The following is a 12,596-nucleotide window of genomic DNA, read 5'->3' as shown; positions in this document are numbered from 1 at the left end:
GCCCTGTCTTCCTAATGAAGAATATAGGAGAGTCAGCACCGGTGAGGAAATGGAGCACTAACACACAAGGGCAAAAAAACACAACACAGTCTCAGTAACATAATTAAAAATGACTGTGGTGTGACTGAACCGGGGATCTTCTTCAAATTAAAAATGAATTTACTGGAGGGATGGTTTTCTTAAGCAGATGGGACTAGTGAGATATTAGCATGGGCCTTGAACATCATTCGTGTTGACAATTTTTTTTCTAATTACTCTCCCTGCAGATTTTCAGTGATGAGAAATAGCCAGAAGAAAAAGCACTTGACTAGTAGTGCACCACCATTTCCAGCAGAAATGAATGGCATTTTAAGCAGATCATTTCCTGTCAGTTTATTTTAAAGTCAAGAAACAAGAGCATTTGTACTGAAGCATGACACAAAGAGCTGTCAAGGACTCTGTTACTACTTTTTGTATTCTGAGACCAGTTATGTTTCTGTCCCAAGCCCAAAGCAGATTAGATCTGTGTTGGACTTGGACAGAATTTGACTAGTAACAGTTCCCAGGATACTTTTTGCTGACTGAGGGCAGACAGAGAAGGGTACACACATCTCAGAGATCCCATGCAGAATGCTCAAGTAGCAGTAGTGATAGAGCCACTTCTACCATTTTCCTTGTAGCTAGAAACTTCACTGCTCCACTACTCACTGTTCTCATGCTGGTGCAAAAACTCAAGTCAGGTCAGAGAACTTAACTTAAATTTTCTGTGTAGTTACTGGTCAGTTATCCGAAGTCAGATGTCTATTACTATATATAGCATTATAACTCTGACATCATTAGATAGACAAAGAAGATCATCCAGGAATTTATACCTCAGTCTTGTCTCAAAGAGAGTCTCATACTTCAGAAATCCTCATATTGGACTCTAGTTCATTTTACAGATAACAGCCAGCTGCGATGATTGTGTCTGGATCTGTGTTGCCTCCATGTTTCAGGGTACTTTGATCTCTTTTGATATGTGTCCTTAATAAATGCTAAAGCATATATTTTTTTTTTTTTTAAGTCTAGAAGCATGCCTTCATAAGCATCATAGAACTAGAATAGCTGGGCAGAATGCAAATGATCCATTACAACTATGCAAGTATCTTTAAAAGTCAGTAAAGTGCAAGTGCATAATTTGTACACATTTCTGTGGACAAGCATTACAACCACTATACAACATGTAGGCATATAGGTCAAGCAGTACTCTACCAAAAGATGTGCAATGATAAGCAGCCAGTAACCAGGAGATTCCCCTTATGTTCTAATGTTCTGTACTCTTGTTCCACTTTCCATGATCAAAGCTAACACTTCTTTTAACGCTCTTAATAGATTACTTTCGCTTACATAAGAGTGGTTAACTATTACTCCAAAAAGCAAATGGATGCAGACAATGGGAAAGATACTGTTTGCTAAATACTAAAGAAAGAGAGAGAATCTGAAAGGATAAACTGATGTTACTAGTATGAAATCTCTAATAGGAAAAGAGTGAGAACAAGAGGTACTAGTTACAAGGGTAAAGATTGTTTAGGCATATAATGTGTATGTAATGTGTATGGAATGTGAACCTCCTCAAAGTCCATTCTGCATGCAGCAGAAGTCTAATAAACGGGTCACAAAACCATTTCAGAAAGTGCTGATATGTGTAGGAAAGTACTTCTCCATGATTTACCTGCCTTTATGAGCCTTCTACCTGTACTGATCAGATGATTTGGAAAAAAATAATTAATTCTTTAGTACTGTTGAAGTAGAGAAACGAGAATGCTTAGCTCAGCTTTTGAGTGACTCTCAGCTTTTTCACATAAAAGCACAGTTGGTTGAACAGGCAAACTTCCTTTTGAAAATTTTCATGTTCTGATTCTTTTACCTTAAAATGTGAATGACAATTTTGATACAAATTTCTGTTTCTGTGTATGTGAACACAACATTTATATGGTACACTTAGGGATTTTTTTATTTTTATTTTTTTCTAAATTCTTGAATACCATGATTGCTTTTATTTATTTATAATCTGGCACTGTCTTTGAAAACTAATTGCTTCAAAAAACTTTACTGACACCAAAGCCTATCTTCTTGGTATCCCCCAAATCCCACACACTGTTAAAAGTGGTATTAAAAAAAAAATTAAAAGTGGTACTAACCACAGAAGTTATATGAACAAATGCTGTCACCAGATTACTATGACTTCTGCTATCATGCAAGAGGAAGAAAAGCAAATTGATCAGTTGCTAGGTCCTAATATACCTTATATTCATAGGTACATGCTATACAAAATCTCTTCCTTTTGAAAGTTTTTTTTCTTCCATATCTGTGAAGCGTGTATGTATCTTAGTAAATCAAATGTAGACATATGAAGCGTTAGCAGAAAAAAAATCCTGATTTCTAGCCTCATATATTTGGTTCTAAAGAGAAAGTATGCTGTCACTGGGGTAATCAATCCATTATTCACACTGCAGCCAGCATCCACTTAGACACTTTGGACTTTCATCTAGCTTCTCTATTTGACTTTAGTGAGAAAAGATGAATGAGAAGTAAAAACACATTTGTATCACCCGGTGACTGGGTGCTTTTCTTATGTATATAATTTTGATTTTCTCCAAGAATATGTTAGCACAAGTCAGAGCATGCAGTGAATCACAGAGTCCCCTAGAAAACTGTTGGTTATCTAAAAATTTGGCACTTTAAATACTACTTTTTATCTTTTTCTTTGCCTCCCTACATGTCCTAAAGTCTGTAACCTGTGCTTCATTTCCCATCTTTCAAGTGCTGCATTTAGCTAAGTGTGAATGCAAATAATGTTCTGCAGATCCATGCAATGGTGACTGTGTAGGTACTTTAAACAGTTTGGGATCAGCTGCAATGTATGTACTCAATAAAAAGATCAAATAGAGACTCCATATTTATGACTCAGGATTATAACAAAGTCATATCAACAACCCTGAAGGAATCACATCAATAGGTGTTGCAAATATGTAACAAAAGCAATGTATGTGACAAGGATAGGAGAATATACATCTCCCACACATTACTGTGATGGAATACTCAGTAACATGACAGATTCATCACAAAAGTGAAGAAAAAAATATGTTATGAAAAATGCATTAAATCAAATGGAGTCTCCATACAGTTCAGAGGGTGTTTCCATGGAAGCATTCTCCTACATGACAGCAAGATCAGCAACAGGTTTTACAGAAAGAAATGAAGAGGAGAGAAGTCACCAGGTTAAGCCTAAGTGTTATACTGTTGTTTGAAGTAACATATATATAAGAATTTAAACTGACCACATACATGAGGAAAGCAGAAAATTCAGTGTTGGATAAATGTCAACTACAAAGTATGAGTGCTTTGTCTTGGTCGTGTTTTAGTAAATAGCATGCAAAGTAATTTTTAATCATCCTTTTTTCAGTTCCTGCTAAGTCTCCTAAGATGTGCAATATAATAAATAGAATAACAAGTAGTACTTTACATATAAAGACAGCTTCCTAGGAGATATATGATTAAAGTATCCACTTTCAATAAAGTTCAATAAAGGATAAAGTTCCACTATCAATCTTGAAACATGTGGTTCATGAAATATCCCAACTACTCAGATGTAGGACTAATTCAGGAAGAAAAAGAAGAAAAGTATTTAACCTGTAAAACAGGAAATTATTTTGACTGATTACTAAGTGAAAACCATGATTTACATGACACTGCCAAGATCTATGAGACATAGGAGTGATGCAAAAGCATTGGTAAAAGCTTATGATGAGCCACATGATGAGTTGGCAATTCAATTAGCTAATGCTTTGGTTTTCAACAGTCTTGACTCCAGAACAGGGAAATAGCTTAGATAGTTATGTGAGGACTGTTCTGTATTCTGCAGATTAAAATAATATATGCATTCAGCCAAGATGTTTCAAAAGCAGTAGTAACCTACTCCAGGTTAATACAACCTTTACAGGTAGTGTTCTGAGGTCTAAATGCAAGACACATCTGAATGCCAAATTCCCATCTTTAGGAGAAAGGAAGAATTGAATCCTAACTAAGATGGAAGTATTTTGTTCATAATCTCTCGTATGGGACTATGTAAGTGCCAGCAACCACCACCACAGTACTGATTAACAATTTACCTTGCCAGTTGATTCTACTCCTTGCAGTAAAGTTGACAAAATTTAGAGGTCTCTGAAGAAAACCCTCCAAGCTTTCATATGATGATCAACATTTTCCTGCCTTCACCAAAATGAAACAATTTATCACTGTGGGAAGGCACATTTAACAGAAGAGTAAAAGTTCAGAGAATTGTATCAAAGCAAGGTTATGATAAGAATGAAAGCTAATGGTTTATTAATACCAGTCTATCACATTCACAGAAATAAACCATGTGATAGGCACACCTGTTTGGATGAGAATACCATACATGCAGGAGAGATGTTTCCATCTACTGAGACGATCATTCCCACAGCTAACAGCATTTCTGTAACGGGTGCTACATGCTTCTTTTACATTTTACATTCTCTCTCTCTTTATGCTGAAGACCAGAAGATAAGATTACCCCTTGCTATATATGATCTTCCAGGGATGCAGCCGGGTATTGGGACTGGAAACTGCGTTGAAGTCATAAATGCAAACAAAATCATTATATTCTATTTCGCTGATGTTACCAGCAAACAGACCTCTACAGTGAGATATATTACACACTATCAGTCTAGATAGAACTCAGACATACAGTTTTACATTAAAAAGTTCTTCTCATCATTTTGTTTATTGGAGGGATAAGGACAACCTCCTATAGTTAAAATCAACAGCGTTGGTCTTGTTCAGTGTAACCACTCGGCAGATTATTAGTAAAAAAAATTGAACGTGATTTTTTCTTATTTTTGTACAGATTTTTTTTTTTTAATTTTTTTTATTTTTTTTCTGAATGTAAAGATGAGACTTTCATAGTTTAAGGTGTTCAGACAGAAGTGTGATACTTGCCACTTTTTTATTATTTTATTATTACCATTTTATATGAGGAATACTAAATGATTAGTTTAGTATCTTTATTTTATACTAGAATTCATATAGGTTTTTGCTTGTTACATAAATTCAGCTAGGAAATAAGGCAACATTGACATGATCTAATAGAAACCTTCAAAATCTGTAACAAAATGGCAAATATGATTTAAAAAAATCTTTTATGTTGGAGGCTTCAAAAATGAAGGTAATAGATTACAGCTGAGATGTGATAAGTAGTGGAAATAAGAATTGACAATTCAATTCATGGTATCTCTGTATTTGTTTGGAGTGATAAGCGAGAAGAAGTAATAAAGTTTATTTATTTTGACATATGACCTATGAGAAAGATCAGGGATTTATACATCTTTGCCTAATTGTTAATTTTCTGCCATTTCTGTTTAATTAACATTGTTCACAAGCCTCAATTTACTTTGACAGTGTGATCAACACATTGTTTTGGATTTGTAATCTCTCCTTTAAATTGGAAAGTGGGTTTTTAAGTTTCCTTTTCTTTTCTGATCAGCATTGCAATACTTGCAATGAAATACAAGACTTCTAACTACTGTTCCTAAATTCATATGTCTTAAAATTAATTATTGTTAGTAGAAAGCACAATACTATCCAACTTTTTCCTTTTGACTGACAGAAGCTGTGACTGTTGGCTATTGAGAATGAATCTGAAGCCCATCTATTTTCTTTGGCTATTTCCTGAGTGAAGTAGCTAAAAGACTAGATCAGGTGAACTTTGTTGTGGGCACTAAATTTTTGCTAACAGTTTTTAGTGTGGAGCATTTTATATTGTGTGTTTTGTGTGCTACATGTAAGTGGTTGATAGGTATATGTTAAATAGCAAGCTTGATAAATAGTACATACAATTTCTGAGGAAAGAACAAATTATTCTAATCAAAGCAGACAAACACTTTCCAATTCTATATGCTGTTGTAATAATTGTAATTCTATTGCTTGCTAGCTAATGGTTTTGTTTAAATAAGAACTATAACACACTGTATGTGATAATAAATATCATCCAATACCATCAGAAAGGTCAGGGGGCTTAATGCTATCATTTCTTCTAATTTTGTAACATCAACATTTCAGTTGTTTTCCTCCCCATTTCATTTTAAGGGGCCACCTGGGATACATTAATGGAGCATACATTTGCAAAACAGTGTGAGGTAAAGGTACTCTCTGAGTCAGATCAAACACTGAATGTTAGAGTGTTTCATTTATATTAAATAACCAATTATTATCCTACTGGTGAACATTTGGTCACATCAATAGCAATGACAATAGTGATACAACCTCAGTGGCATTTTACTGAAAGCAGGAGGTAAAAATGGATGAGAACTTAGCATTCAAGACTAAAACTATCTCTGATTCCTTTAATATTCATTTGATATTATCCGCTATTTATGTTTTCACTTTTCACTATGTCCAGTTATGTGCTGGGCTCTTTCTAGTAAAAAGGGCGTTGTACTATTCCTGAACTGTTAGCCACTACAGTTTCCAACTCAGAAAAGAGTTGTGAACCAAACTAACTTTCTATATGGCTGACAATATTTGCTTTGTCAGAGACAAGAACTTTGCAGAAAGCCATATGTATGTGCTAGACTGCATAAATACAGCTATCAGTCCATACAGACTAACATGCAGCTTAAAGCCTACTCTCAGTATGAAAAAATAAGGCTTGAGAAGACTAATTTTAACAGTATATTCAGGCAACAATACTGTACCAGCATACACAAGTTTTGGTGTGAGTTTTCAAATATTTAGATTGTTACTATTGTTGCTATTAGCTGGATTTTGTAAACATTACAGGAAGATGAATCTGTAAAGAGAAAGTGTTGAAAAGTTTTTGTAAAGCTCTCTAACAATCTAGCAAACAGTTAGGCCTGGATTTACTGGAGAAAAAAGAATAAAGCTAAACTAGCTTCAGGCTCTCACTTTCCTAAACAAAAGACTGGAGAAGGCTCTATTCTTCTCCTTATTAACACTCCTGAGTATAGAGCATCAGGCCATATTTTGTTATATTATATTTTGTGTAGAGGATAAGTACCATATGTCGAAGGCTCATATTTTCTTATTTCAAGTTTCATGGCTGCAAAGGGGCTCAAGTTTCATGGCTGCAAAGGGGCTGTACTTTTTTTTTATTTATTTATTTTTGGTAATGCTTGTTATAAATGACTCAGTCTTCAAAATAGGATTATAATCAAAGTTTACAATTTATTAAAAGAATACAGGTAAGCAAACAGTGCTGGGTGCACTGGGAGTCTCTGCTCCACCAGGACGCACACCAGTTACATCAAGTAGCTGATTTTTATGCTCCTAGACTAATACATATTCATTACTACTTCTAAAAAAAATAGGTTATTATAATTAGCTTCTGAGATCCAGTCCCTCCTACTGGAGCATGCGCATGAACAAACGAACATATATAACATGCTCGATTAAACTTTACATAGATCTTTACAGATTTATACTATTTATCGTTACTGGAAGCACCTGACCTAGTTACTTCTCCTCTGATTCTGTTCACTGTTATAACTACAGGCTTTGAAAGATGCAATTTATTACTTCACAGCTGCAGATGTTTTAGTCATACAGCTTTGCCATCATAACCAAGTTGTTCAAGTGCTTATATTAAAAAAAAAAAGCCAAATAGCATTCATGTTTATCACCCTAAAGTCATTCAGAAGTTTGGGGTTAAATGCCAAACCATTCAGCCCTTGTCTGAGGGTTTTTGAGAAAAATGACTAGCATTTTAATCTCTATTTTATTGCAATGACAGATGACAACTGAAATCTTGACACAGACTAAAACTGTGACCTTAAGTTCATATTAAAGTTTTTAAGTGAAACAATCTCCATTCTGATTAAAAGACAATGAATCATTAACTTCTGAGATGACTGATTATTTTCAGTACAATTCCTGGTCCATCAGCTGTCAGTACTTTTCAAATATACAATTATTTGGTATGAATCATTAAATACGATTTAAGGGCATTTAGATACCTCTTTGACAGTTTAAATTTATTTATTTTATTTTTTCTTTCAGTTTGTTGATTGATTGATTGATTGATTGATTTATTGTGGGTGTGTGGCCATGGGGGTCCACAAGCCCCATGGTTGATGATAACATCAGGCTCTTAACGATGAGGCCATCAGGAATATAAAGAGTTTAGAGGCAACAAAGAAGGATGATTCAGGAGGTGCCATGCTGTTTCAGGTTGCTTGTTCTCCAGACATTAAGGCATGGAAGTTTCTGGGTGTTTGCCATTGCTTTTATTTGCAAAGTTGTTTGACCAATGAAAATCTGTTTTGAAAAGAACTGCTGTGAGGAGAAGGGAATAAGAGGGGAGCCTGCCCTCAAAAAAAAAAAAAAAGGCAAAATGAAGGTCAACACGGTGAAGTTATGTCTTCTGCTCCTGTATAAAAGAGTAGAAAGAAGGAATGAAAAGGAACAACGCCTAGGTTTCTCTATCTTCTGTTAAACCTATTGGAGTAACAGCTCCATTAATACAATGTTTCCACAGCTCCATGCTGCCTAGCAACAAGCACCAGCGGCCTCGCTATTGGCTGCACCCAGAGGCGCCAAGGCAGGCGGCCAATGGGGCGGCGCCTGGCTATGATGGAGCAGAGGTGTCACAGGGCAGGGTGGGTGACATGGTGCTGGGTGTGCTGGGGCTGTGGCACTCCAGTGATGGTGGCGCACAGGCAGGGCGCAGCCTTTGGGCTGCTTGTGGCCCCTGAGGAGTGCTCCTGTGTGCAGCTCTCGGTGTTGTCTTCACTGTGTGACCCCACAGGAGGGTGTCATCGTGCAGCTTTCGGTGTTCTTATCACGGCAGCCCTGAGCAGTTCTGCAGCGTTCAGCTTTTGGTGGTTCTCCACTGCAGCCTCTGAGGAGTGCTTTCTTGAGCAGCTATTGGTGTTTTCTTCACTGCGACTTGAGGAGTGCTTCTGCGTCCAGCTTTTTGTGTTTCCTTCACTGTGTTTCCACTGAGGATGCCTTCATTGTGCAGCTTTCAAGGTTCTTCACACCATGTTTCCCCTGAGGAGTGCTTCATCATTCAGCTTTTTTGCATTTTCTTCACTGTGGCTCTTGAGGAGTAATTCTTCGTGGAGCTTTCTGTGTTTTGTTCACCTTGTGGTCCCTGAGGAGTTCTCCATCGTGCAGTTTTTGGGGTTCTCTTCACTTTGGGACTCCGGAGGAATGCATCATTGTGCATATTTTGGTGTTTTCTTCACTACGGCCCTGAGGAGTTCATCGTGCAGCTTGTGGTGTTTTCTTCTACTTGGCCCTGAGGAGTTCTGCACCATCCAGCCTTTGGTGTTCTCCTTACCATGTTTTCTCCTGAGCTTCATCATGCCGCTTTTGGTATTGTTTTCACCTTCCAGCCCCTGAGAAATGCTTCGTCTTCTAACATTTAGTGTTTTTTTTTTTTTTTTTTTTTTTTTTTTTTTTTTTTTTTTTTTCTCATTCTGGGCCCTGAGGAGTGCTTCTGCGTGCGGCTTCTGGCGTATTCTTCATTGCGGCCCATGAGGAGTTCTTCATCGTTCAGCTTCTTGGGATCCACGTTTCCACTTTAGGAGAGCTTCGTCATCCAGCTTTTGGTGTTTCTCCACTGCAGCCTCTGAGGAGTGCCTTCTTGAGCAGCTTTTGGTGTTTTCTTCACTACATCGCTGAGGAGCTCTTCATCGTGCAGCTTTTGGGGGTTTTCCCCACACCACGTTTCCCCTGAGGAGGGCTTCACTATTCAGTTTGTCGTGTTTTCTTCACTGTGGCGCTTGAGGAGAAATGCTTTGTGGAGCTTTTTGGGGTTTCTTCTCCCTGTGGCCCCTGAAGTGTGCTTCTGCGTGTGGCTTTTGGTGTGTTCTTCGCTACGGTCCTGAGGAGTTCTTCATCGTGCAGCTTTTCTGGTTCTCTTCACTTCGGCCATTGAGGATTGCTTTGTTGAGCAGCATTCGGTATTTTCTTCATTGCGACCCTTGAGGAGTTCTGCATCGTCCAGCTTTTGGGGTTCCCTTCATTACGTTTACCCGGAGGAGTTCTTCATCGTGCAGCTTTTGGGGTTCTCTTCACTTCAGCCCCTGAGGAGAGCTTCGTGGTGCAGCTTGTGGTGTTTTCTTCACTGTGGCCCTGAGGTGTTCTGCACCATCCAGCCTTTGGGATTCTTCACCATGTTTTCCCTGAGGAGAGCTTCATCATGCTGCTTTTGGTATTGTTTTCACCTTCCAGCCTCCAAGAAGTGCTTCACCTTCTAACATTTGGTGTTTTCTTTTCTCATTCCAGGCCTCGAGGAGTGCTTCTGCGTGCGGCTTCTGGAGTATTCTTCATTGTCGTCCATGAGGAGTTCTTCATCATTCAGCTTTTTGGGATCTCTTCACCACGTTTCCTCTGAGGAGAGCTTTATCGTCCATCTTTTGGTGTTTTCTTCTAGTCGGCGCTAAGGAGTTCTGCATCGTGCAGCTTTTGGTGTTTTCTACAATGAGGCGCTTTTTGGCATCTACCATGTCTGCAGCCAGACCGACAGCTCTGTGCCTGACGTGTGAAGAAGCACATTCTTCTGTTTGTTTTCAATCTGCCAACCGATCATTTCATGTAGAGCTGTCTTTTTTGTACTAGGAGGTGCCATGTTCTGTCATGCTGCTATAAATCTCTTTCAAACCATTTCCGAGTTCTCTTGCCTCATGTACTGGGTTTAGTGGCAAGGTTTTGGTAGCGGGAGGGCCATCAGGGTGGGTTCTGCGAGAAGAATCCAGAAACTGTGCCATGTTAGAGAAGGGCCCGCTGCTGGCCACAGCCAGGCCAAGAAGCGCTGTTTGCACCTCTGTGAGGCCAGATTTAAGAAAGGTTAAAAGAAACAAAAACAAACAAACAAACAAATGCTGCGGAAGAGCAGCTGGGAGAGAGGGAGGAATGAGAAACAGCCTTGCAGACGCCAAGGTCGGTGAAGAGGGAGGGGAAGAGGTGCTCCAGGTGCCGGAGCCTGCAGCCTGTGGTGAGGACCATGGAGAAGCAGGCTGTCCCCCTGCAGCCCATGGTGTACCATGGTGGAGCAGGGTTCCACACTGCAGCCCGTGGAGGGGACCCCAGCGGAGCAGGGGCAGAGAGCGACCGAGAAGGAGCGGCGGAGACAAAGTGCTACAGACTGACCGCAGCCCCCATTGCCCCGCTCCCCTGAGCCACTTGGGTGGAGGAGGTGGGAGAGGGTGGATTGGGGGCGGGGGAAATCTTACTGTCTCCATCCTCTGAGTCTGCTTTGCCCATCACGATACCTGCTGAGTGATCTCCCCGTCCTTATCTCAGCCCTTGAGCCCTTGGCATCGTATTTTCTCTCCCTTTCCCTTTCAGGAGGGGAAGGGAGAGAGCGGCCGTGCTGGAACTCGGCCACCCACCCAAGTAAAAGCATCACACAGTAACACCTAAACTAAAGTCCCTTTGCTGCATCTGAAGTCCTTTCTTCCTTGTCCTAAATCTCTGGCCTGAGGAGAAGTTTGCTTGCTTTTTATTTGCAGCACCCTTCTCCACATCTCGGTTCTGCCTTCTGTTAACATTAAAGCCTTAGTCCATTAATCCAATGTTTAATCTTTCCCTAGAGACCATGTTTCCTAAAAGCCTGATCCTAAGAAGGGTCGTTCTTAGCATCGCTTCCTGAGTTCCTTGGATGCTTTCTGCTTGGTGTGTGTGTTCCTTGAGATACAATCCTCAGAAATGGACACAATTTCAGTGGAAAATTTCACAGTAGACCCCACACTCTGGATAGAGCAGTCTTCCGTCAGCTGCTCCCTCTCACCTTCTTCACCCTGCTGATGGGAGCACGAGGTGGAGGGTGTCTCAGGCTTTCTGAAGGCGACACGTGGGGGTCTTCCCTGAGCAAGGTGTTCCGCTGTCAGAGAAGGAAACGGCTTTGTTGTTTGTTTCTCACCATCGGCACTTTGTTGCAGTTTCAGCTGTGATTGCCTAACTACACATAACCTATTGGATTATTTCTTGGAGTATTTTTGCAGGAGTGGACATTTAACTCATTAGTTCAAATAGTGAGATCATGTTCATGTCATTCACTTACTTTTCAGCCGAATGCAACTTTTCATAGAGTTTGCTAGCGTTGCAGGGGCCCAGCCATGACCGCTCTCCTCTTAAGGCACCTCCAGTGCTAAGGAGACAGGGAAAGACTTTGGGAGTGCATTTTGTGTCTTCCCAGTGGGATGCTGATGCGCTAAACTTTTCTATCACAGAGTGTGATGTGAATCTCCAGAACCAAGCAACAATACAACAAAAATGAAAGGCTCTTGATAGTGTCTCCCATGATATCCTGCTGACAAAGCTGACAAAGCGTGGGACAGAAGAGCAGACAGTAAGGTGGGTTGAGAACTGGCTGACTGGCCGAGCTCAAAGGGTCGTGACCGGCGGCGCAGAGACCGGTTGGAGACCTGTGACAAGCTCAGGGGTCGGTGCTGGGTCCCGTCTTGTTCGACAGCTTCATCAACGACTCTGATGAGGGAACAGTATCCACCCTCAGCATGTACACCGATGATACAAAGCTGGGAGGAGTGCCTGGCACGCCAGAAGGCTGTGCTGCCATTCAGCGAGACCTGGAC

The 12,596-nt window shown here is 40.0% G+C and overlaps 1 long non-coding RNA gene across 1 annotated transcript in view; it reads left to right on the top strand.

Moving 5' to 3' along the window:
* Positions 1–10,665, top strand: part of LOC311433055 — a 25,007-nt gene extending 14,342 nt beyond the window's left edge. The window contains exon 3 of the long non-coding RNA XR_014690531.1: positions 10,288–10,665. This is a non-coding gene — a long non-coding RNA (uncharacterized lncRNA). The remainder of the gene's footprint in view (positions 1–10,287) is intronic.
* The last annotated feature ends 1,931 nt before the right edge of the window (positions 10,666–12,596 follow it).

Source organism: Aythya ferina (assembly GCF_964211825.1).
Source record: "Aythya ferina genome assembly, chromosome: 2".
NCBI lineage: Eukaryota > Metazoa > Chordata > Aves > Anseriformes > Anatidae > Aythya > Aythya ferina.
This window is presented reverse-complemented; position numbering and strand designations above follow the sequence as displayed.